This window comes from Sceloporus occidentalis, unplaced genomic scaffold, assembly GCF_023333645.1.
Source record: "Sceloporus occidentalis isolate IW3139 unplaced genomic scaffold, rSceOcc1.0.p SCAF_3, whole genome shotgun sequence".
NCBI lineage: Eukaryota > Metazoa > Chordata > Lepidosauria > Squamata > Phrynosomatidae > Sceloporus > Sceloporus occidentalis.
Window position 1 is genome coordinate 139545425 of NW_028316983.1, and position 23169 is coordinate 139568593.

General features: G+C 39.6%; 1 protein-coding gene across 9 annotated transcripts in view; it reads right to left on the reverse strand.

Annotated features, from left to right (window-relative positions):
- CTNND2 (catenin delta 2) overlaps nt 1-23169 on the reverse strand; it is a 662387-nt gene that overhangs the window by 463617 nt on the left and 175601 nt on the right. The window contains exon 1 of one of the 9 annotated variants that reach the window (XM_089516459.1): nt 14241-14314. The exons of the other annotated variants lie outside the window; for them this stretch is intronic. The gene's annotated coding sequence lies outside the window, so the exon portion shown is untranslated. Of the gene's footprint in view, nt 1-14240; nt 14315-23169 lie in introns of those variants that run through there. 9 annotated transcript variants of the gene reach the window in all.

The window sequence follows — 23169 nt, forward strand, 5'->3', positions numbered from 1 at the left end:
GGGAAAGCCATGATTGTGGAAGAGATGGCAGGGACAGGGCTTAAAGAAAAGACAAGAAAAGGGTAAGAACAACCCTCTGCTACTCCCAACTCAACCCACCCCCTCAATCTACTTATTTATTTTTTTTACCCAGGCAGGCTGCATGGTGGGAGGGCCAGAAAGAATGAAGCTCCTAACACTGTGTGACCTGCTCATGCAGAAGGCTCAACTGAAAATGGTCAACCACTACATGGTCAGGCCCTTATAAATGTGCCTTATCATGCTCAAAAATCTTGTGGGATTTTGTGTCCTGTGAGATTTTGTCATGAGACCTGGCCCAAAAATTGTGCCAGATCATGCTTGAAGTCTTCCGATGGCACTGCCTTCACAAGACTTCAGACCTAGCTCGCTGCCGAGCTGTCACTTGGTGCAGCCTGAGCCACAGTAGTCAGCCATAAAGGCTCTGTATACATTGTGTAAGTCCATTTCAACAACATATGATCTCTCAGACTAAAGATGCCTGTTCCTGGAAGGCAACAGTTTGTTGGAGAGTGCATCAAAACAAAATATGAAGACCAAGGAGCTATCAAAATAAGCTCTGCAAAAGTGCCAATCAGAGTTATAAAAAGAAAATTACAAACTACGAACATACGTTGGATATCTATTAAATCTATTCTCCCCAAAGACAAATAATATGGCTTAACCAAAATGCAAAGAATATGGCTACAACTCTATCTAGAGAATGCCATCCACCAAAACGCAATGATTAGGTAAAGAAGGCATTAGTCAGGGAAGCAAGCTGGCTAATGTTTTCCCCAAGGAGCCAGAGAAATCCACAGCTGAGATGCAACAAACTATCAACTGGAGAATTATAATTCACATATACAACACAGTTGGCTTTATGGAAGTATGGTGAGAAGAAATTTAATGGTGAATCAACCCATATCAAAACATATTCAGAGTTTTCAAAGGTCATGTGGGAGAGACAGGAAACTTGTGGGGAAAGGTTCACTGGTCTGATGAGATGAAAACAGTTAACATTTTGGCCTCTCTGCAGAGTGCTATGCATGATACAAAGCCAATAGTGATAATTGTCTTGAGAGCACCATCCCCATGGTGATGGCAGCATCTTGTTGAAAGAATGCTTTTTTCAGCAGTGACTGGGGAACAGGTTAGGACTGAGCACAAGGAGGATGGAACCAAATACAAAACGATTCTAAAGTGAAATCTATTTCACTCTGCAAGAGACCTATTACTGGGATGAAGCAAGAACCTGAGGGTCTCAGAATGGTTTAGTCAAAGCCCAAATCTCAAAGCAACTGAGAATCTATGGCAAGATGTGAAAGTCACTTTTTATTAATGTTCCATATCCAACCTGAGAGATATGAGTTTGAGCAATTTTGGTTAAAAGAATGTGCAAAAATGGCATAATTTCTGCCAAAGCTGACTCTACAAAGTATTGACTTGGGGGTGAATACTTATGTCACAAACAAGTACCAATTTATTTTTGTTTGCATAACTTTTATGTGTTATTTCATTCAAATACAATAAATGACTGACATAAGACAACTTCAGTGACTACTACCTTGTTCTTTTCATAAAAATAAAAAACACAATGGTAAATAATCATCACTTCCAAAGGAATCCTACACCTTCTATGGCACTCTGGAGACTGTGCTGCTTTCTCCTGAGAAAGGTCAGAAAGAATTGTTATTTCAGCCATCGAGCCACTTTAATCCCAATGAATGTGCAAGACTTTAAGATATTGTTAAGGATTTCCCTTTGATCTCTTGCATCCTTGATGAGATGCCAGCATTTCAGTTTTGAAAGCTTTAGGCACTGGATTTAGCCTTCCTTGCAGTTTTATTTATATCTTTTGCATTGATTTTTATTCTGAACGCTGCTACAACTGACAGTTTTCAGAGCAAGCTCAGCAGCAAATAATTAGTTAATGTCATCAGTTGTGAACAATCTAATTTTGTATTTTTGTACATTTCAAGGCAGTTAGGGAGATCAGCACTGTAGGCTTCTATAATAACATAGAGGCTTGTATTATCATAATAAAGAATGGAAAACATGAGCATTTTTGATTTCACTATTTTTTTCCCTTGGCACAAACCAGAAATAAGGCCATGAATTAAGATTCATCTATAATCACAATGAAGGTTTCCTAGATTCTGTCTGAAATGCTAGGCTACGCTGAGTTTGTCAAATGACCCATAAAACAAATATTCCTGGATGATGTGAAGTGGAAGCTCTCTAGAGGAGAATATATTTCACAGGTTCTCCAACACCCACACACAGGCATTAATGCTACAACTTGTGTGGCCCAGAATCATGCTGGGACATCCCCATCACCAGCCAAAACACAGAAAGCTACAGAAGAGAAATGGGGGTCAGACCTCTTCAAGCATTCCAAATCCAAGTACGTAAACTGAAGAAATGGAGGGAGGTGGCTTCCGTGTAAGTAAGGTATTGAAAATGCTTTGGGTTTTAGCCTTGAGTGTATAGGAAGTATCCAAACTCTTCTAGCAGTTTCAGCACTTTGGATATCTGCTTTAAAGTTCAGGCCAAACCCCAGAGCAGATTTACTGCTCCACAGACATGAAGCTACCAGCTGTTCCTGAACCAAAAACATGAGGTAATGGACTACTAGCCTCCTTGTAGATTTACATTTCTTTCAGCATGTGGGGAATAGCATTCTGGAGAACAGGCCCTCCTCTGTTCTTTGAAACTCTCCATGTGGTTTAAAATGCTGATTTTCCTGTATTCCAAATCACATGGAGAGCCTCTGTGAATAAGGAAGCTCTCCTCTCTTTAGAAACTCATCCTCAATGAATGGAGCACACTGCAAGCACCAATGAATACAGTGGGATTTGTATGTTCTTATTCTTAATGTGTTTAATTTACTTAGCTTTAAAACAGCTCAACAAGGTGAGTGGCCTCTTATAGTGGGAAAGAACTGGGTAAACCAAAGTGTTATGGTTATCATCATCATGCCATATTTAGGATTTTACATAGATATATGACTGGCTATTGGTAGATTAAACAGCTCTTTGGCAAAATGACCAGGTTTTAACCAACTGTATTAACAACAAAGGGATTCCTGTACAATGACAGAAGCAATCTAATACTGAACAAGATTTTCAGAAGGCGATCGTATTACTGCGAATTCTAGGTGAGATGTGCCCCCTCAAATAATTATGTATCATCATCATCATCATCATCATCATCATCATCATCATCATCATCATCATCATCATCATTCCAAGGCAGCTCACAAGATAAAAACTTTAAAAAATTTACAACAAAAATTTTCAAATAATTAAAATAATTCATTTAAAACAGTATAAAATTAACATTGAAAAATACAAAACTTAAAAACATAAGTAAAACTCACCCCCATACAAAAGCCTTGCTGTCAAAATTTTTAAAAGTCTGCCTGAATAAAAATGTTTTACTTACCTTTGAAAGGCAAGCAGGGAGGGGACCAGCCTAGCCTCCTGTGGATGGGTCCTCACCATGCGGGCCTGAGGTGGGACGGAGAGAAAGCCTTCTCCTGAAGATCTTAGAGCTTTAGTATGTTCATATGGGGAGACACCATCTCTCAAATAGTCTGGACCTAAGCCCTCTTTATAGGTCATAACCAGCATTTTGAATTGTGCCAGGAAATGAACTGGTAGTTCGTGATGTTGTTTCAACAAGGGAGTTATATGCTCCCTATAACTGGCCTCAGACAGCATTCTAGCTATGGCATTTTGAACCCTCTGAAGTTTCCAAAGAGTTTCCAAAGGCAGCCCTGTGTAGAATGTGTTATAGTAGCCCAAACAGGATGTAATCAAGGCATGTGTCACCATAGCCAGATCTGATATCTCAAGGAACTGTCACAACTGGTGCACTAGTTTTAGCTGTGCAAATGCACTCCTAGTTACTGCTGAAATCTGGACATCCAGGCTCAGAGTTGAGTCCAGGAGCACACCCAAGCTGCAAACCTGAGATTTCAGGTGGCGTGTAACCCCATCCAGCACAGGCAGAGTCCCTATTTCCTGATCTGCCTTATGACTGGCCAGGAGCACCTTTGTCTTGTCTGGATTAAGTTTCAATTTGTTTGCCTTCATCCAGTCCATTACTGACACCAGACATTGGTTCAATATGGAGACAGCTTCCTTGGAATCAGATGGAAAAGACAGATAGCATTGGGTGTCATCTGCATACCGGTGACATTGCACTCCATACCTCCAGATGTCCTCTCCCTATGGTTTCATGTAGATCTTAAATAACATGGGGGACAAAACAGAACCCTGAGGGACCCCACAGACCAGCAGCCAAGGAGTCAAACAGGAGTCCCCCCACCATCTTCTGGCTCCACCCCTCCAGGAAAGACCAGAACCACAGCATAAAAGTGCCCACAAGGCCCATCTCAGAAAGGTGGTCTAGAAGGATACTATGGTCGATGATATCAAAAGCCACTGAGAGGTCTAGGAGCACCAACAGAAATACACACACCCTGTCCAGTTCCCTGCCTAGGTCATCCACCAAGGCAACCAAAGCTGTCTCTGTCCCACAGGCAGGTCTGAAGCCAGATTGTAATGGATCTAGATAATTTGAAACCCCTGGAACTGGAAGGCCACCATTTGCTCCAGAACCTTGCCCAATAATGGCATATTAGAGACGGGCTGAAATTATTCAGAGTGGTCGGTCTTTTTCAGTAATGGGTGATACCAAAGGGACTGTCATGGACTGATCACTACCTGGTAGGGAACAGACTCATTGGGACTCCGTTTATATCCCCTTTCCGAGGGGGGCAGGTGTTCCTACATGTCTATACAGCCAGTAACTGGAATTATGATAGACCGCTGCAACCTCTGCTGCACAGAGAAGCCTGGTGGGCAATGCTGAGAAAGATTAACACACACACACACAACCTCATCCAACCAGATCTCCGTAATATACACCAGGTCAACTTTTCATCCAGGATTAGGTCCTGAATGGTAGCTGTTTTAGAATTCACTGACCTAGCATTCAGGAGCAGCATTTTCAATCTGGCGGGGGGGGGGAGGTACTGTCATCAAGGCTTCCCATGCCATTTGAGCTGGGAGACAGTTTGGGGACAACAAACACCCTCTTGTGCTCCCCTCTTCCTCGCTATTTTAATTGTTTCCATCCCGTTGTGGAAGAAAGGCAGGATATAAATCTTGGAAAGAAAATGAAAGAAAAAAATATCTCTATTTTGTATGGATGTTCCCTGAGTCTGTGTATCCCCTCCCTCCTCTGGAAGACGCAGCCTTCCTTTTGTTTGACAGGGCAGTAGCTATTAAAAACAGTACAATACACAGACAGGGGAATGATAAAAGCCAGAATGGTCAACACAGATAACAGACCCTTGTCCCTGTCACGCAAAGGACAAGGCTTTGCTCTCTATATCCAGTGCAATCCTGCTGAGTCAAGGCTTCAGTCCTGCAAAGAGTCCAGTCCACTGATGGAAGCAGAGGTCCAAGGCAGCAACAAACACAGCAGCCTCTTCCCCCTTACAGCCTCCTGATGGTCTCTGTGGTGTTCTGTCCCTTTGCTGGGTGTTGTATGGTAAGGCCCCTGTAGAAGTCCTGTTTTTATACTTCAGCCAAGAAAGGCAGCTGTGGTTGGTGAAGAACAGTGTCTGCTGAGTGCCTGCTAAGTTAGGGCCTCCTGATGGTCTCTGAGGCACTTAGTAAACAAAGTTTATTTAAATCCAATTGCTAATTTCAACTACAGTAGACCAACTGAATTAACTGGTGAATGGTATGTCAGCACTTATATAAATCCTACTGATTCACTTCTATCCATGTGTCCCAGATCATTTTAAAAGATAACTGAACATTAGTTTTGCTTATTATAAGAGCCCTGGTAATGCAGTGGTTAAATGCCTGTACTGCAGCCACTCACTCACAAACCATAAGGTTGCAAGTTCAATACCAGCAAAAGGGCTCAAGCTTGACTCAGGCTTGCATCCTTCCAAGGTCGCTAAAATGAGTACCCAGATTGTTGGGGGCAATTAGTTTACACTTTGGACTTTACCGCACAGGAGTCCAATGTCGACCTCAGAACAGAAGGGAACAGAACGTGTGGGAGACAGATTTTACTGTATACAAGGAAGTCCCTCACTCGTTCCGTTCCCCTCTCTTCCATGCCCATTCCATTCCAGAGGGGACGATTCTGAACAGTTCTCAAAAATTGCCTCCTCTGGAACAGAATGGGCATGGAAGAGAGGGGAACGGAATGGAATTGGGACTTTTGTGTGAGGTAAAATCCGTCCCCCACTTGTTCCGCACTGGTTCCTGCCCCTTCTGTTCCATTCTGAGGCCGGACCGAGGAGGACCTGTGTGGTAAACTTCTTTGTAACCTGCTTAGGAAGTGCTTAAGTGCACTGATAAGCGGTATAGAAATGTACTTGCTATTGCTATTGCTATTATTCAAGGCAATTCAGAGTGGCACCTCAAATTTTATTGGCAGAAGACATTGCAGAATGTATTTGATTGTCCTTTTTTGCAACCTGATTGCATGAAAGGATGGAATCCCACCCCCACTGTATTTGCATTCCCACACTGGAATATCAGATTCACCCCTCCCATGACTCGCAACACAATAGAGTGCATCTTAGCTCAAAAATCCATAAATTCAAACGTGAGAGGTGTAACACAATGAGGAGACTGATAAAGATTTTTACATTCCTAATCTCATGTACATTTTGCAAAAACAGAACGTGTCACCTATTTTATAACTAGAAAGATTGCTGTTATGTACATTTTGCATGTACTTTTCCAGACCATTTATCCACATGAAGCTATTGCCCTCATTTCATTCCTATGCAGGATGCTTTACAATCACAAATCATCACCAGCTTGCAGTTTTCAGTTCAGTCTTTGTAACATTAGTTCCAAGATGTAGCAGACTGCAACTTTGAAGCTGATGTAAGCACTTAGTAAAACCAATATTTTTTTATTTTGTTTTTCATAAAACAGCATGAAATTAACATATGATACAAAACACCAGTGTCAGTAAAAACCCCTCACATATACAGATACACAGAGTAGACATAAACATATTGAATCATATTTTTGGAAGTTAACATTTTACCTTTATTATAATTGGCTAAAGGTATTAAAAACCCTACAAATTATATGGGAGTTCTATGACTGGAACACTCAACAATGTGTTTTGTATGTACATATTTTGTCTGTGGGGAAGAGATTTTGACAGTTGTTTTGCTGCCACTTTTACATGTGGACACAAATGCCTCCTCCTAGTGAGGAAAACTGTAGGGACAATTTTTGCTTCTATATATTCTCTTCCATTCATAGGTATTAGCAGGCTGTAGGGGTTAGGGGATATGCATCATGGCCACAAATGTTAGATTACTGCCAATCATCCTATGGGTATATTCAATTCTAAGTTGGTTTTATTTTGTAAAATAAGGAAGAAAAACCGCGGGGAATTTCTGTCACAATTTTTCCAGAAAGCATTTTTGTATGGCCCTCAGATGAATACACATAGTGCTTCTTGTTTAATGTGTATTTGTTCTACTTGAAATTGCTAGCACCACTTCATCAACAAACAAGCTTAAAATATTCTACAGCACAACAAATTAACTGAGAGATAAAATATGAAGAATGTGCAAACAGGGAAAATATGACACATGTTTTCTTATATTCAGCTGAAACAAATCATGATACTTTCCCCCATATTTGTTCAATATATTCTCTGTGTTTCTTTAATACAGGGATTTATAAATAATCTATCATGAATAATCTAATCATCTTTTTTTCAATCAGATGATTCAGCACATATGAGGGTGTAAGGGATCTAAATCTCTACAAATATTTCAGAAGTCTCTTCCCATAATACTGTAGAATCTAATGATTGCTTAAAGCAATCAACTTACTCTCAAATTAGTTAAAATCCAATAACATTTATTTATAAAAGCCCAGAGGTATGCATAGTTCATCTCCATTCTTGATCCCTGACTTTTTTATCATTCAAGACTTGCTGATTTATTTTAAATCTAATGTATATACAGTTTAAATAGTAGTCCTCTCTCCACACACACACACACACCTTTTCTTAGACACGAAAATACATTATCTCAAGTATGTTTTGCAATTGAAATGGTACAAGTTGATGTAGATAATCAGTAGGTTCCTTTCAAAAACACAAGGACATAAATATGATCAGGGCAATATCTGTAAACTTAAAGAAAAAGTCTCAAAGCCCCCTCTTCTGTTTTGGGGGCTGCACAGGCCACCCACAGCAGTGACCTTCTTCTTTCCTTGCTCTTTCTTTGCCCTAACTTTAAAAATCTTTTTTTGTGGAAGAAGGCTTTCATTATACATCATTTTACTGAAACAAAGGAGGAATCTCCAGCCTTCACAGAGTAGAGAGAGGCCTCATGCGGCATTTAGTTCAACTCCCTGATCAACACAGGATCTCCATTTAAAGCATGCCCAGCAAGCAGCTGTCCACTCTCTTTCTGAAGATGTCCAGAGAAGGAGACCCCATCACTTTTCTAGGCAACTGGTTCCATTTCCAAACTGCGCTGACTGTCAAGAAGTTCCTTCTAATGTTCAATTGAAATCTACTCGCCTGTAACTTCAAACCATAAGACCTGGTCCTACTCTCTGAGACAGCAGAGAACAGGCCTGTCCCTCATGTCACCCCTGTCTTCACCAAGCTGAACATGCCCAACTCCTCCAACCTTTCTCCATATGTTTTATTCTCAATACCTCTTATCAGCCTCATTGCCTTTCTGTGAACCTGAGGCAGCATATTACATTTTGAATTACAGAGCATTTTTAACAGGAAGAACCTGTTTAACAGAAATGGTCAAAGGAGGGTAGTCAAGAGCTCCCAAAGCATGAATCACTTCAGGAATCCTCATAAAATGCATATAACTCTCAGAGAACAAGGAAGCTGTAATATCTATCCATCTATCTGGACTTTTTGAAAATAGCAATCAAGCAATATTATATACATTGTTGCTTGATTGTTACTATTGAAAACTCCTGGTAACAAGTCCTTCAAACATCTAAGCTGTATTGATAACTCCCACACACATAACAAAAAGCAATCAAATAACTGGAAAAATCAGAATGAAAAACAAAATTGGGGAAGTATGGGCAAAAAATATACCTACAACTGTCTTGATTTGGCAGGGATAATCCTAAGTAATGCTCTGCTGTTCCACCTTTTCAGCTGCTTTTAAAATACCCTATAGATCTCACATTATACTTATTTCTACATTTTGAATATACCGAAATATTAGTGAGCTTGGGTGACTTATTTCACAAAGGTGCTTTGTTTGTTAATAATAGAGAAAGTGTTTGAAGAAAAAGCAGAACAGCTACAAAGGAAGCAGAAAAACAATACAAGGGATTGTGTTACTTGATAATAATGTTTGTGGGAAGGAAAGAAAGCTCAAGTTACTTCATGGTTCTGTGAACATCTATGTGGTTTGATCATACCCCTGCCTCAGGTAGTTTTAAAGGCAGCTATTCTCATCAGCTTTAATATGATCAAAGTTTATCCCATTCAATACTCTTATGAACAGAAGATGACTTAACCTGAACTTTTACTCCTAAAATCAATGGCATTTATCCAACAACAGCTGTGGCTGGATTTATATGTTACTTTAGTCCTATAGAGTCTCCTTGTGGCTTTGGAGTATTTCAACATCAGGGGAATTCATTTTATAAGCATAGAAGGTTCCAGGGCTTGAGTAATATTTCAGATATCATATAGGATTCTGCTTCATGTAAATGATTTCTCACCCAAGAATGTAATTTAAAGCATCCTCCTATTGACATAACAATTCTGAAGCTAAAATGATATATGAATTAGGCTCTAGATTAATTTGATGTATGGTTTCCAGAATGCATAAACAAAAAGATTTTATACAAAGAATCAGTTAATGCTATTTAGAAATACTTTATAAATGAATCACAAAGCTGATTCAGTATTCAGTAAAAAAAAATGACAGAGAAAGAAATGCCTACACACCCTTTATTACAAGACAAATATATTAATTCATCTCAGTGAAAACATGAGTTTGCTCCATGTTTACAAAACCGGAAGTACAGAATCAGTTTTATTATTATTATTATTATTATTATTATTATTATTCCCATGCTTTCCTTCACTACATCATTACTTTATGAAGGCCTTTGCACTAGAAGGCCTAGAACACAGACATGCAATTGGTGGCTCACAGTCTGAGAGTACATTATACTGGACAAATAATGCAGTTTGACACCATTTTATCTGCCATGGCTTCATACTACAGACCCTGGGATTTATAGTTTCATGAGGCACCCTCATTCTTGGGATGAGAAGGCTAAAGACCATGTAAATCTACAAATCTCAGGATTCCATAGGATGGAGCTACAACACTTAAAGTGGTGTCAAACTGCATTATTCCTTCAGTATAGATGCACGCAAGCTTACAGGAAAGCTACCCTTATGGTCCCCAGGGCAGCCTCCAGTCCAAGGGTCTTTTCAGTAATAACTGGGCACACTATTTACTGTTTCAAAATTCAGTTTATGAATCATCATGCAACCAAAGGTCTCATGCACAAGGAGTGACATAGAATTATAATGTCAAGCACAATAAAATTAAATATAATTAAATGCAATCAAAATAAACAACAGGAAAACACACTTTGTCACAGCAAAGACTAAAAAACCCAAATCAACAATGAATAATTTAAAAATAAAATCTTAAAGATAAAACAACCATGAACACTATAAACTGTATCAGTGAAATGGTGAAAAATTCAAAAAGCTTGAGAAAGTAAAAAAAAAGGTCCTTGCCTAGCATTTTAAATAAGAAAACCTGCCACAAATGGAGGATATCACTGAAAAGGCCCATTCAGAAGCAACCACTTAATGAATCACAGCAAGTAAGAGCACTTAAGTTGGGATCACTGATAGTGATTTCAGGAACATATGAGGAAAAGTCGTTGTTCAGATTCATTGGAGCTCTGGGGAGTGAAGAGCTTTGTAAGTTAAACTAGCATTCGGACTGAAACACACACAGAGCCAGTCAAACTGGCACAGTACTGGCATAATATTATTATAATGCCCAGTTCTGCAGTAGTCTTGCAGCCATGTTTTGAACTAACTGACATTTCTGAACTTCCATCAAAGACAGATCCATGTCCTACACATAGTAGTAATTACTAGTCTAAGCTGATGGGAGTTGCACCATGCCATAGAGGACATGTGTGACTTTAATGGATTATATTGATCTACGAAGGTTTCGGCCTAGAAACTTGATTCTCTGTTACTATTATGAAAAATATTAGTAGTTTATGGCACAAACATACCTAGGCCATACACAGATCCTGTGTTCAAGAGACACAGGAGATTATTGCACCACTTTATCCCATCATTTTCCAGACAGGATACACATACGTTTTACTTCAAAGACAGGTCTTACTGCATTGTCCCATTTGTGGACGGGCTGAAGCCTGTCTGCAACTGGGCTTATCCAGTGACTTTTCAAAGGGGGGAAAATCCGATCTTTGAAAAGCTGTGGGATACGCCTGGGTTGCATATGGGCTGCATATGGGAGAATGCAGTAAGACCCATCTTTGAAGTGAAACCTGCATGTATCCCATCAGGAAAATGATGAAAATTAAGCATGTGCAATAATCTCCACAGCTGGAAAAGTTTCTCTTTTCCTGTAATGTGAACCCCAGTAAGGTGTTGAAGAAATAAAAGACTTCTTTTCATATGCATACCTTAGCTGATTGCTCCTATTTGCTTGTGGTGGTTCATGCACGGCTGTCTCAGAAGAGATAAAGAAACAGCTCTTGCTGTGCTTGTTCATAGTCACATGGTGGAGTAAGAAATAAATTCAGTTTGAGTATCCCTTTTTGGGAATTGCAAAATCCAAGATACTCCAAAATCCAGAATCTTCCATGTGAACAGCAGAGATAGTGACACCTTTGCTTTTTGATGGTTCAGTGTATTCAATCTTTATTTCGTGAACAAAATTATTAAAAAATATCATGTGTAAATTACCTTCAGGCTATGTGTATAAGGTACATATGAAACATAAATGAATTTCATGATTAGACTGGGGTCCCATCTCCAAGATATCTCATTATGTATATGCAAATATTCCAAAATCCAAAACCATCCAAAATCCAAAACACTTCTGATCCCAAGCATTTTGTAAAAGGAAGGCTGAACATGAAATGAGGGACTGAAACATTTGAGAGAACCAATATTTCTGGGGCTTCATCATTTGCATAGTTCAAAATATAATCACAGAATGATTGTTGATGGCACTTTGAAATCAATAAAATTTCAGGATATTATTTCAGAAATCATACCAGGGAGCCCAACTCATTTCAAAATCCATTTAAGTGAAGTAAGTTTTATATGATGACATCCATGTAATAAAAGAAACCATTTTTTCTTCAAGAAACAGACTTTGAAGTTTCACTCAGCAGAAGAGCAAAATAAATTAGCTTATCTCTGTTCATATCAGTCAAATGTGTTCCTAGGAAGAACAAATAATAACGCATACATCTTAAACAGATTTCAACAAGGCTTGGGCTGACTGAGGAAACACTTCTAAAACACGGAACACTTAATAATTTCAATTGCATTCTCCGTAGATAAGGAGATTTCCCAATCAAAATATGATTAATGCAACTTTATTGTAGTTTTAAGAACTAGAAAATGTAACTTTGTTCCCTCCCCATGTATATCACTAAAATGCAAATAACATATTTAGCATAGGATTAACCAGCTAAGCTTTACTGGTGTCAGAGCAAAAAAAATATCTCTGAGAACAGGGGGAAAGAACAAGCAAACATGTGATGTGCTTATCGGTTAGGGGCATATTAAAAAATATTATTTCCATATATTTCATTATTGTAATTGTGCTGAGTATTGCAGAGCTATATTGGTTTCTACTGTTGCTTTCTGACCAAGCATTATCAAGTTACAGTATATGCCATATCCTTTATTTAGCCCAGGTAATTTTATGGAACTATTATTCGTCATATACTTTCCCTCTGTAACGTTTTGCTGGCAACATACCAAAAATCTCTAAAACAATTCAAAAAGTAGTATGTTTTATGGGAATTAATTTTGTGAAAGGCAGTACCATACTTTACTATGCCTTCTTGGCTTGGTAATTAAGAAAGTCGAGAGGCGTGATGGGATGTTGTTTTGTTTTGCATTGAAAACCTGGCACCAGCAACAAGGCATTGCATTAAACCTCTCTTTTAAAAGGGTACACAGATTAGAGCTGTGGGTACAAGTTGGGAGAGCGGTGAAGTCAGCAACGGACATTTTAGGCATATCCATAGACTGGGAACACTTCATTTATTTAATTTGCTGAGCAGTCACTCACAGTCTTCTTTGGCTGTGGGATTTACTGAACAACTGTAATGTTAGAATCACACGCTATCATAAAGTAACTGTCCATAGTCTATACTTTTCTATATTAGCAGATTTCTATGAATGCAAACTGCATAGGAAGCTAATAGTTTGGGGCCTGTTTTACATTAAATTTACATTAAATAAAGTATGAATTCTAGTTCAACTACAAAGCATCAAGTACAAAAGCTATAGCCAGAAGAAATGAATAGAAAGTGGGTGAATATGCAAAGGGACAGGTTTACATCTCAAAATAATAACAGGGTCAATGATCAAATGGGAGAGAAAGTGGAGAAATAACTAACCATGGAACCTAAATTCTTAGGTCTTAATTCAAATGGACTTTCCCTGGATTTTTTCCAAACAGAATATATGAAACAAATAAAACAACAGTCACAAATAAATATTTCCCAGAATGGTGGACCTAAGAAATTTAAAATGCAGCTGTCCTCGAAGTTTGTACACCTATAATCACAACAGTCTTATATTTAATAGTACATCAATGAACACAGAAGAAAACACAATAATAATAATAATAATAATAATAATCTATTTTAAAATGGTTGAAACTATGGGTGAGTTTTATTTCAATGAAAGTGCAAACTAGTCTTAAGAAATTTACTTTAGTGAGTGATATTATTTTGATATGAAACTTAAAAACTTAAAGAAAACAATACACAACTATTGCCCATCAGAGCCAGCTGGCTTGTTTCTGACATATTATAGCAGTACAACTTTCAGAAAGCTGGCCTGAAAACACTTTCATGAAAAATTTACACATGAAATGACTACAACAAAGAGACAGATCAGTTTAGCTTCTTCTCATTTTTTTTTACCTTTGCCGTACACTTTGCAAACTAACATTTCTTGATCAATTCCAAAAAGTAAAAAAGGAAAAGAAAAAAAAAAAGGGGGGGGGGAATAATCGCAACAGTTTATGGAAATAAACCCAGTCGACAAAGCTGAAGAGTGAGTTTTCCTTCTTTCCAAAGCGGTACCTTCAAGCAGGTCTAGTCATTTTGTTCCTTTCATCGTATATAAAATAAAAGTACAAGGTTTGAAATCATGAAGGCTAGGGACCATCCTGACCATCCACATAATGCAGATCAGCAGTCTTCTTTGGTGTGTAAGCATTAAAACATTTGCAGGGGAGAAAAAAGACAAGAAAAGGGTGTAAAATACAGAGACACTTCAAGACTCAGTGGCGGCAGCCTTAAAGTAGGAAAGAATAGAATTCAGTCAGGCACAAAGGTCTCCATGGCAACAGTGAACAGAGCCCTCCCCTCTGTTATTATTTATGCAACATTTCATCACAAAAGGACCCTCCTGTTAGCCTAACTGGAACCCCCAAGCACTTTGCTTCTGTGATCCGTAACACACAGGGTATTTGCATCCCCAAAATAACAATTATGTGGCCTTTAGTTTATGGAAACGTCCATTCAGTTCCTCACTTAATGCTGCACCTTCCAATTGGAAATACAGCTTGAACTCTGGACAGGACTCACGTTTTCTGTGTTGAAATTCAAAATCAGTATTTTACAAACCAATGTTTATGTTTTTGTGTAGCCCTGTCTACTACATTTCACGTTCCTCTGTCTGCAGCTGTGTATGGTTAGAAAGTAAACCCTTCAGAAAAACACCTTCAGAGATCACTTTTAGAGAAGAAAGAAGAGCCTGGGTGCTAAACACAACTGTATGCAGTGCTGGTGGTTAACATATCATGTCATGTTATGAGTTATATGTTATGTTATATGTTAACAAAATATGTTAACGTGACATGTTTTTACCTGGGTTTATAAAACAACAGGCATTAATTCCTATTGTTTTATTTCTGTAACAGTAAAGGAGGGCATCACTGACCATCTGAAAAGAGTGAGAAATTGTTGTTACGTCACTAAGAAAGATGTGCAGTTTTAAAAGTCTACTCTAAACTATAAAATATATTGCTGAAATATAGCTATATGGGCAGATCAGCAACAATCATTTGGCAAGACTTAGGGATGATTTAAAGAATCTGCAATGACCATCTGACCTGCATTTGACCTGCTCAATCTACACTGGAAACAGATGGGTATGTGTGTCAGTATGCTGCTGCAATACTACTTTAACAAATGGCAAGACCACCCAGTTCCACTGAGTAATCATGTCCTAAGCGCATGTCCCCAGATGTTGTGGGACTACAGCTTACAGAATCAGTTACCAAGACCAAACTGGCTGGAGCATCTGGGAGCCGAAGTCTAACAACATCTGTGGATTCAAGGGTTCACATCAGCATTGTGCTGGAACTTGGATGTGCTACAGAGATGTCAGCAGCATCTGTGAGCAAGGGTGTTCAAATAAATAAGCAGGGATTGAATGTTTGAGAAATACTGAAGAGACAGCCATATCATCTTATTACTATGAGTTCTTGCCTCCTCATTCATGTGTCACTGGGTAAGAAAATTACCTTGAGATAAGGAGAGTGTGGTAGTTGCTCCCATAGGAGGCAAAGCATTCGCACCACTACCACCAAGGGCTATTTGTACAACTGAAAACTCCAAAACAAAATGGACACTGGTGTACTCCACTAGCATGAAAACTATTGTGCAAGTGATTGCACTTCCTTAGAAGTAGGAGGTTATCGCACAGCTGAAAAAAGCATTTACTGCTACCAAATTCAAGCTTCATTCAGGCTCTACCCTGGTGTTATTACATGGCTTTTCTCCTCAAAACCACCATCCGGGTACAGCCTGACTCCAATGCGGGTCCCTGAACTCACTTCAGTGGCTATTTTACAAAGTTGGAAAGCTCCCAACTTTGAAAAATATCTGCCGAAGCGAGTTCTGGGACCTGCATTGGAACTGGCTGTACCCAGATGATGCTTTGGCAAGAAAAGCCATGCCATAACACTAGGGTACAGCTTGGGGGGGGGGTCTATTTTCCATCCTGCCTAAAAGTAGCGATAGTGCAGCCACTTCTGAAAAAGCCCTCCCTAGATCCCTTGGCCATGAATAATTATAAACCAGTCTCTCACTTTCCATTTTTATGCAAGGTGATTGAGAGGGCTATTGCTCTTCAACTTCAAACCATCTTGGATGAAACAGATTATCTAGACCAGGGGTCCTCAAACTCCAGCTCTCCAGATGTTTTGGATTTCAGCTCCCAGCATCCCAGATCATTGGCCAAGCTGTCAGGGAGGGCATTATGAGGTAGGAAGAAAATTTTCATGTGGGTGGTGATTGGCTGAGGGACAAAGAGGAAGGAGGAGCCTTTGTAGGGCTCTGGAAGGCTATTCAGATTGACTGTAGAATCCTGAGGTAGGAAGGACACTTGCATGTGTGCGGTGATTGGCTGAGGCTTCCGGGAGATGAAGTCCAAAATACCTGGAGGGATGGAGTTTGAGGACCCCTGATCTAGACTGATTTCAAACTGGCTTCAGGACAGGATACGGAGTGGAGACTGCTATGATCTCCACCTGAGTATCAACAGGGGAAGTGTAAACATCTTGGTACTTTTGGACCTCTCAGTGGCTTTCAGTACCATCGATCATGGTATCCTTCTGGAACACCTGAGAGAATTGGAGATTGGGGGCACTGTATTACAGTGGTTCAAGTCCTATCTCTCAGTAGATTCCAGATGGTGATGCTTCAGGACAGTTGATCCTCCAAAAGGGTGCTATCCTGCCCCCAATGCTATTTAACATCTACATGAAACCGCTGGGAGAGATCATCCAGAGGCATGGGGCGGGATGCTATCAGTACACTGATGACACCCAGATATATCCCTCCATGCCTCAAACTACAGCATTAATTAAGGATGACATCTCTAAATGAATGTCTTAAGGTGGTAATGGACTGCACGAGGAAAAACATACTGAAACTGAATCCAGATAAGAGAGAGGTATTTGTTGTTGGAGCCCCTAACTCAGGTATGGAGATTTGTCAACCAGGTCTGGATGGGGTCACACTTCCCCTAAAGGATTGTGTTTGCAGCTTGGGGGTGCTCCTGGATCCGTCGCTCCAGATGTTAGCTCAGATAGATGCAACAGCCAGGAGTACCTATTATCAGCTTCAGTTGATACGTCGACTGCACCCCTTCCTGGAACTTGAGGACCTAAAAGCTATGGTACATGCACTGGTAACCTCACGACAACTTCTGCAATGTGCTCTACATAGGGCTGCCCTTGCACCTAGTCCAAAAACTTCAATTAATTCAAAATATGACAGCCAGATTGGTCAACAGGAGATCTAAGTAATTATCATTTAACACCTATATTAAAATCTCTGCACTGGCTGCCTATTAGCTTCTGGGCACAGTACAAGGTGTTGGTTATAACATTTAAAGCCCTTCATGGCTTGGGCGCAGCTTACTTACGGGATCGCCATCTTTCATACAATCCGCCCCACAAACTGAGTTCCTGTGGTAAAAATGTACTGCAGCCAGCAAAAAACTAGGCTGGTGGCAGTTACCCAGAGGACCTTTTCTTCTGCTGCTCCCAAGTTATTGAATAGCCTGCTGGAGAAAATCCAACATATTGTCAGTCTTGGCTTCTTTAAAAAGGTGGTCAAGACATATCTCTTCCAGCAGGCATTCCCAGACTAGCCTCTCAGTGGCCTCCCATCAATTGCTCCCCAACTTTCCCTGCATAGTTTATAATTAAAATGTATTTTATTGTGGATAGGAGGGTTTATGGGTTATGATGTTTTACTGTATTTTAATGTTGTTTTATTATTGTTAGCTTCTTTGATCTGCTTGGAGAGGCAGGATATGAATAAATATTATTTTTATTATTATTGAACCACCCATGTAGAGCAGCGTTTGGTTTTGAATCATCAGGCCCTGTGTTCCCTCCTCCTTATTGATATGTGCATATTTTATAACCATATGTTTATTGTAATATTTGCATTAAAATTGTGGCCAATTTTATAACTGATAACCTGGTGTTTGGTTTCCTGTCTTGGTGCAATGCCCCTGCTGGAGTGGGAAGCCTCCACAAAAATTATGTTATTTCTACTTGATGTGTTACTTTAAAATGGAACTCCATTATGCCTTTGTTACCACTTTTAAAAAGTCATTACATTTAACACATTACAGCTGACTACATTAACTTGTTTCTTCCAGGTTCTGGTGAGGAAAGAGTGTGCAGAGTATTTTGAGCATATTTATTTTACTTGTTTGTGTTTCATCTCTGTGTGGATCACAGGATTATTAGTCTCCATTCTCCTCATTTTATTTTTAATAAATTGACACTGAAGTTTGTTGATTTGAATGCTCTTTTTGCATCTTCCTTTCCCCATTAAATAATGTCTACTTCTTCTTAGATTTCTTAAAATAGCCCAGTACATTGAACACTGTATTTTGTCCATGTCCACACAGTTTTTGGCGTACAACATAGTTTTTTACAGACAGAATGTTTCCCTCACCCATTGCATAATTATGTAAACTCAGATTTCTTGGTTTCCAACAACAGGGTAGCTGGTAGGAGGTTACTATCATTATGATAATTGATTCAATTAAAATTAGTTAGAGCATCAGTGAAAGTAGCATGAGTAAAACAAGAGAAAATGATGTTATTTCCAAAGTGGCCATGACAGCAGTAGTGCCTGAAGGAACAAAACTAAGGTATGAATTCATAATAAATGGTCTTAGACCATAGCAATAGTCCAAGATATAAAAAAGAGGAAGCAATAAGTATAGGAAACCAAGAGGGAGATATATCAGCATCACAAAGGAATTGTCTTGTGCTGTTAACCACATTGTTTTTTAATGTGCAATTTAGTAATATTGAACTCCTCTGTATAGATTAATCTAACATTTGTTACTATGCATAATTCAAAATGCTGGTTATGACCTTTAAAGCTCTATAAAGCTTGGCTCCAGACACCAGCTGAAATAATACATTTGATATTATGAGCCTCCCTGACTTTTAGAGCATTTTGGGGTCTGGGGGGCTTTTCTATTACTACCACAGATACTTTTGGTGACAACAGGAGAGAGAGCTTTCTCAGTGACTGTTCCTCACTTGTGAAATTCCTTCCCACATGAAGCTCGGTTGCCCCTTCCCCCAATCTACTGTCTTTCCACCAGCAAAGAACTTTTTGTGTAGGCAAGACTTTGCCTTGTAAGTTACTACAGCAGAAGGGTGTTGTTTTTTTTTAAGTGATGTACAATTAGGCCTCCACACTTGCAAATTTGACTTTTGAGGATTTGATTATTCACGGATTTATTAATGTCTAGGAAACTTTAGGTCCTCCAGTGCAACTCTGCCAGAACTTTGGAACCCTGTGTCTATAAAATTCTATTACTGGACTGTGATGTCATCATAATAATTGCATTCTGAAAAGTATTGTGTGTCTCAACACCTGTTAAAACTTTTAAATGTGAACCCAACCAGAAGAAAGGAAATACAGGAGAAAGGAGAAGCTGAGATTTGAGATCATCCTATTGTATGACTGGCATTCTGTTGATGGAATGCTGGATCCAAATCAGTGACTGACTATTAATGAACTGAGATGCTGTGGTGTGACAGCTGGCACCACCACCACAAGTGCTTCTAAAATCCATCTGTGACTGATGGCCCTCTACAGAAAAAGAGTCCCAAAGCACCTTTCTTTATAATACAGGCAAGAGCGAAATGGAAGAGAAACCACAGATGATAGACAAAACCCAAAGAAGCAGAAGGAGCTTTCTGGAGAAAAAGGAGGAGCAGGAATGCAACAGCTGTATTTTCAAAACAAAGGCGGGTTACACACACCGCCAAAAAATACGTATTCCATATGTATTAGGGTTAGGAAGGGGCGGTGCTTCTGCACCCCCCTAGCCCTAGTACGTATGGAATACGTACAATATGGCAGTGCCCTTTCCACATGGGGGCCGCCATATTGACGTAACGGATGCTCTGCGTCCGCACGTGGCGCACCGGAAGTGACGCCGCGAGTGCGCCCTTTGGCACTTGCGGTGCCTCTTCCGGGGCCCGAGAAGGAGCGCGATTTCCGCGCTCCTTCTCTGCAGCGTCCGGGAGTTGCGCCATTTAAAGGCTGCATCTCCCGGACGCTGCAAGCGGCGGCGGAGCCAGACCGCCGCTTTTCGGCGGTCTATAACCCGCCAAAGAGAGAGAGAACTTTGGGTGGCATCAAGACAATGCAATGGGTACCACAAAAATGGCCTTGGACAGCTGCATGTATAAGTTATTCTGGTGCTGTTATCTCTTATTAAAGCCTAGGAGGAGGTGGGAGAAGAAACTGAAAAATATTGATTTTTCCTAAGTCATCTTATTTTTTGCTTTATTTATATCATTTAAATGCAACTAAGGGAAACAGACCACCCTCCTACGCTGGCTTCCAGGCAGCTTCAGAGTGCAGCATTTTGATGCTGCACACTCTGAAGCTGCACACTCTGAAGCTGCCCAGAAGCCAGCATCATGCTGCCAACCCACCCACACATGAGCTGGCTTCAGGGCACTCCAGTGGCCGAGTGTTTACACGCCACACACCGTAACAACACTGTAAAGACATGGAAGGGAGTGAAAAGCTGTTTTTTTTTTTTTTTTGCTGGCTCAAAAAGGAGTGGCAATTTGCCACTTCTTTTGGGGCTGGGAAAAACATGGCTTGGAGCCATGACATGTGGTTGCTACAGCCCCAACCTGTCTCTCTCTTGGGGCAGTCTGTTTCACCACTGAATTTATATTTATTTATTCAAATCATCAGTGAATTGATTGCAGATTTGTGAACGAGGGACTTTCAGCTTGTAATACATCATTTTAACTGAATGAATATTCCCAATTAACAGATCAACAGTGAACTTATAAAAAGCCAAATTTTTTTGCATACTCTTTCCCCAAGTGTTTTTCCAGTCAGTCTTTAACAGAGATAACAGCACTTGTATAATTTACAGGGCTTTTATTAGTATAATATGGATGCTATATATGTAGCACTTGATGTAGACCATAGAGCAAGCGTGATACAAACACAATGATGACTATGATAGTGGTCTGACAGGGTATAATGCAGCTTCATTCCAATGCTGAGCAAATTTCTGATACATCAGTGTTTGGGCTGAATGTTATTTGGGAGTCCCATTTAGAATGTTTAGTCCTGTGTTCAGATCCTGAATTGCCCCTATGCCAGTGCTTCTCAAACTGTGGGGTGAGACCCCCGGAGAGCATGAGAACTGCTGAAAGGGGCCATGAGACTTGGAAGCCATTACTACTCTTTCCTTCTCTGTTCCCCAAGCTTTTTTCTGTCCTGGAGGGGAAGGGAAAGGGTTGGGCCTTGTAGCCTCTGCCTGAAGGATGAAGATAAAGGAGAAAGAGATCTATTTCCTTATAAAATATTAAAATATGAATATACATGAATGTGTGAACAAAAATATGAACATAAACAAACAATTTTTTTTGTTCATATACTGTGTTGAGTGCCCCCCCTCATGTCCACATGTAAAAGGCTGGCCTCTTGTGAGGCATCCCATTTGAAGGAAGGGGATAAGGAGCCAGTTTTTGCCCACTCTGGCATCTATCTCTGCTACTACCACCACTTCTCACATGGTTGATTTCTAAGCCCTCAGAGCAGAATTTAGAAAGGGTTGAGGTGTGGAAAAGGAATTTATAAAATCAGTTCTCACCTTCAAACCCACAGTATGACTGAGTTCCTTAGTCTCCTTTCTTTGCATCTCTGGATAAAACCATAAAATGGAAGGTGGTTATGATATTGTTAAGCAGTTATAAAGCATCTAAAACATAAAGCATCAGCACTGCATGGATATTAATATATAAGGTTATTAATATATTATATGAAATGAAATAAAAAGTTGGTTTCCCTGGTAATGTAATGTCATATCCAGAAGAAAATCAAGGCTTTTGACTTCATTGATCATGAAAAGCTATGGGATGTTCTCTAATACAGGGGAGTGCCAATACACTTGATAGTTCTGCCAAGAAATCTATACTCAGGAGAAGAGGCAACGGTGAGAATAGAAGATGGAGAAATGGAATGGTTGCCAGTAGGCAAAGGAGTCAGGCAAGGCTGCACATTATTACCATACTTGTTCAACTTGTATGCAGAAAATATCATAAGAAGAGCAGGGCTAGACTCAGAAGAAGGAGGAATGAAGACAGGAGGAAGGAACATCAACAATCTAAGATATACAGATGATACAATATTAATAGTGGAAAACATCAATGACTTTGAACAATTACTAAGGAACGTCAAAGAAAAAAGTGCAAATGCAGGCCCGCTGCTGAACAAAAAGAAAACAAAATAATGACCTTAAATTCAAATTAGACAATGAGGAAATTTAAATAATCAAAGATTTGTTGTTCCTTGGATTAAACATCACCTAGAATGGAGACTGCAGTCAAAAGATAAGAAGAAAACTAGGAATGGGAAGGGCAGCTAGAGAAGACCTTAAAGAATAGATATACAACTGAGCACCAAAGTTAGAATCTTCCAGGACATAGTATTCCCAATCACTATGTATGGAAGTGAGAGTTGGACTGTGAAAAAAGCAGATAAAAAGAAAATCAACTCATTTAAGATGTGGTGTAGGAGAAGAGTGCTGAGTATACCATGGACAGCCAGAAAGACAAATAAAGGGGTACCTGAATGAATCAGGCTGGAAATACAGTCGGCCCTTCTTATATATGAATTTTTTATACACGGATTCAAGCATCCATGGTTTGAAAATGTTCCAAAATAGTATAAATTTCAAATACCAAACCTGGATTTTCCATTTTTTATGAGGGACGCCATTTTGCTATGTCATATTTAATGGGACTTGAGCATACATGGA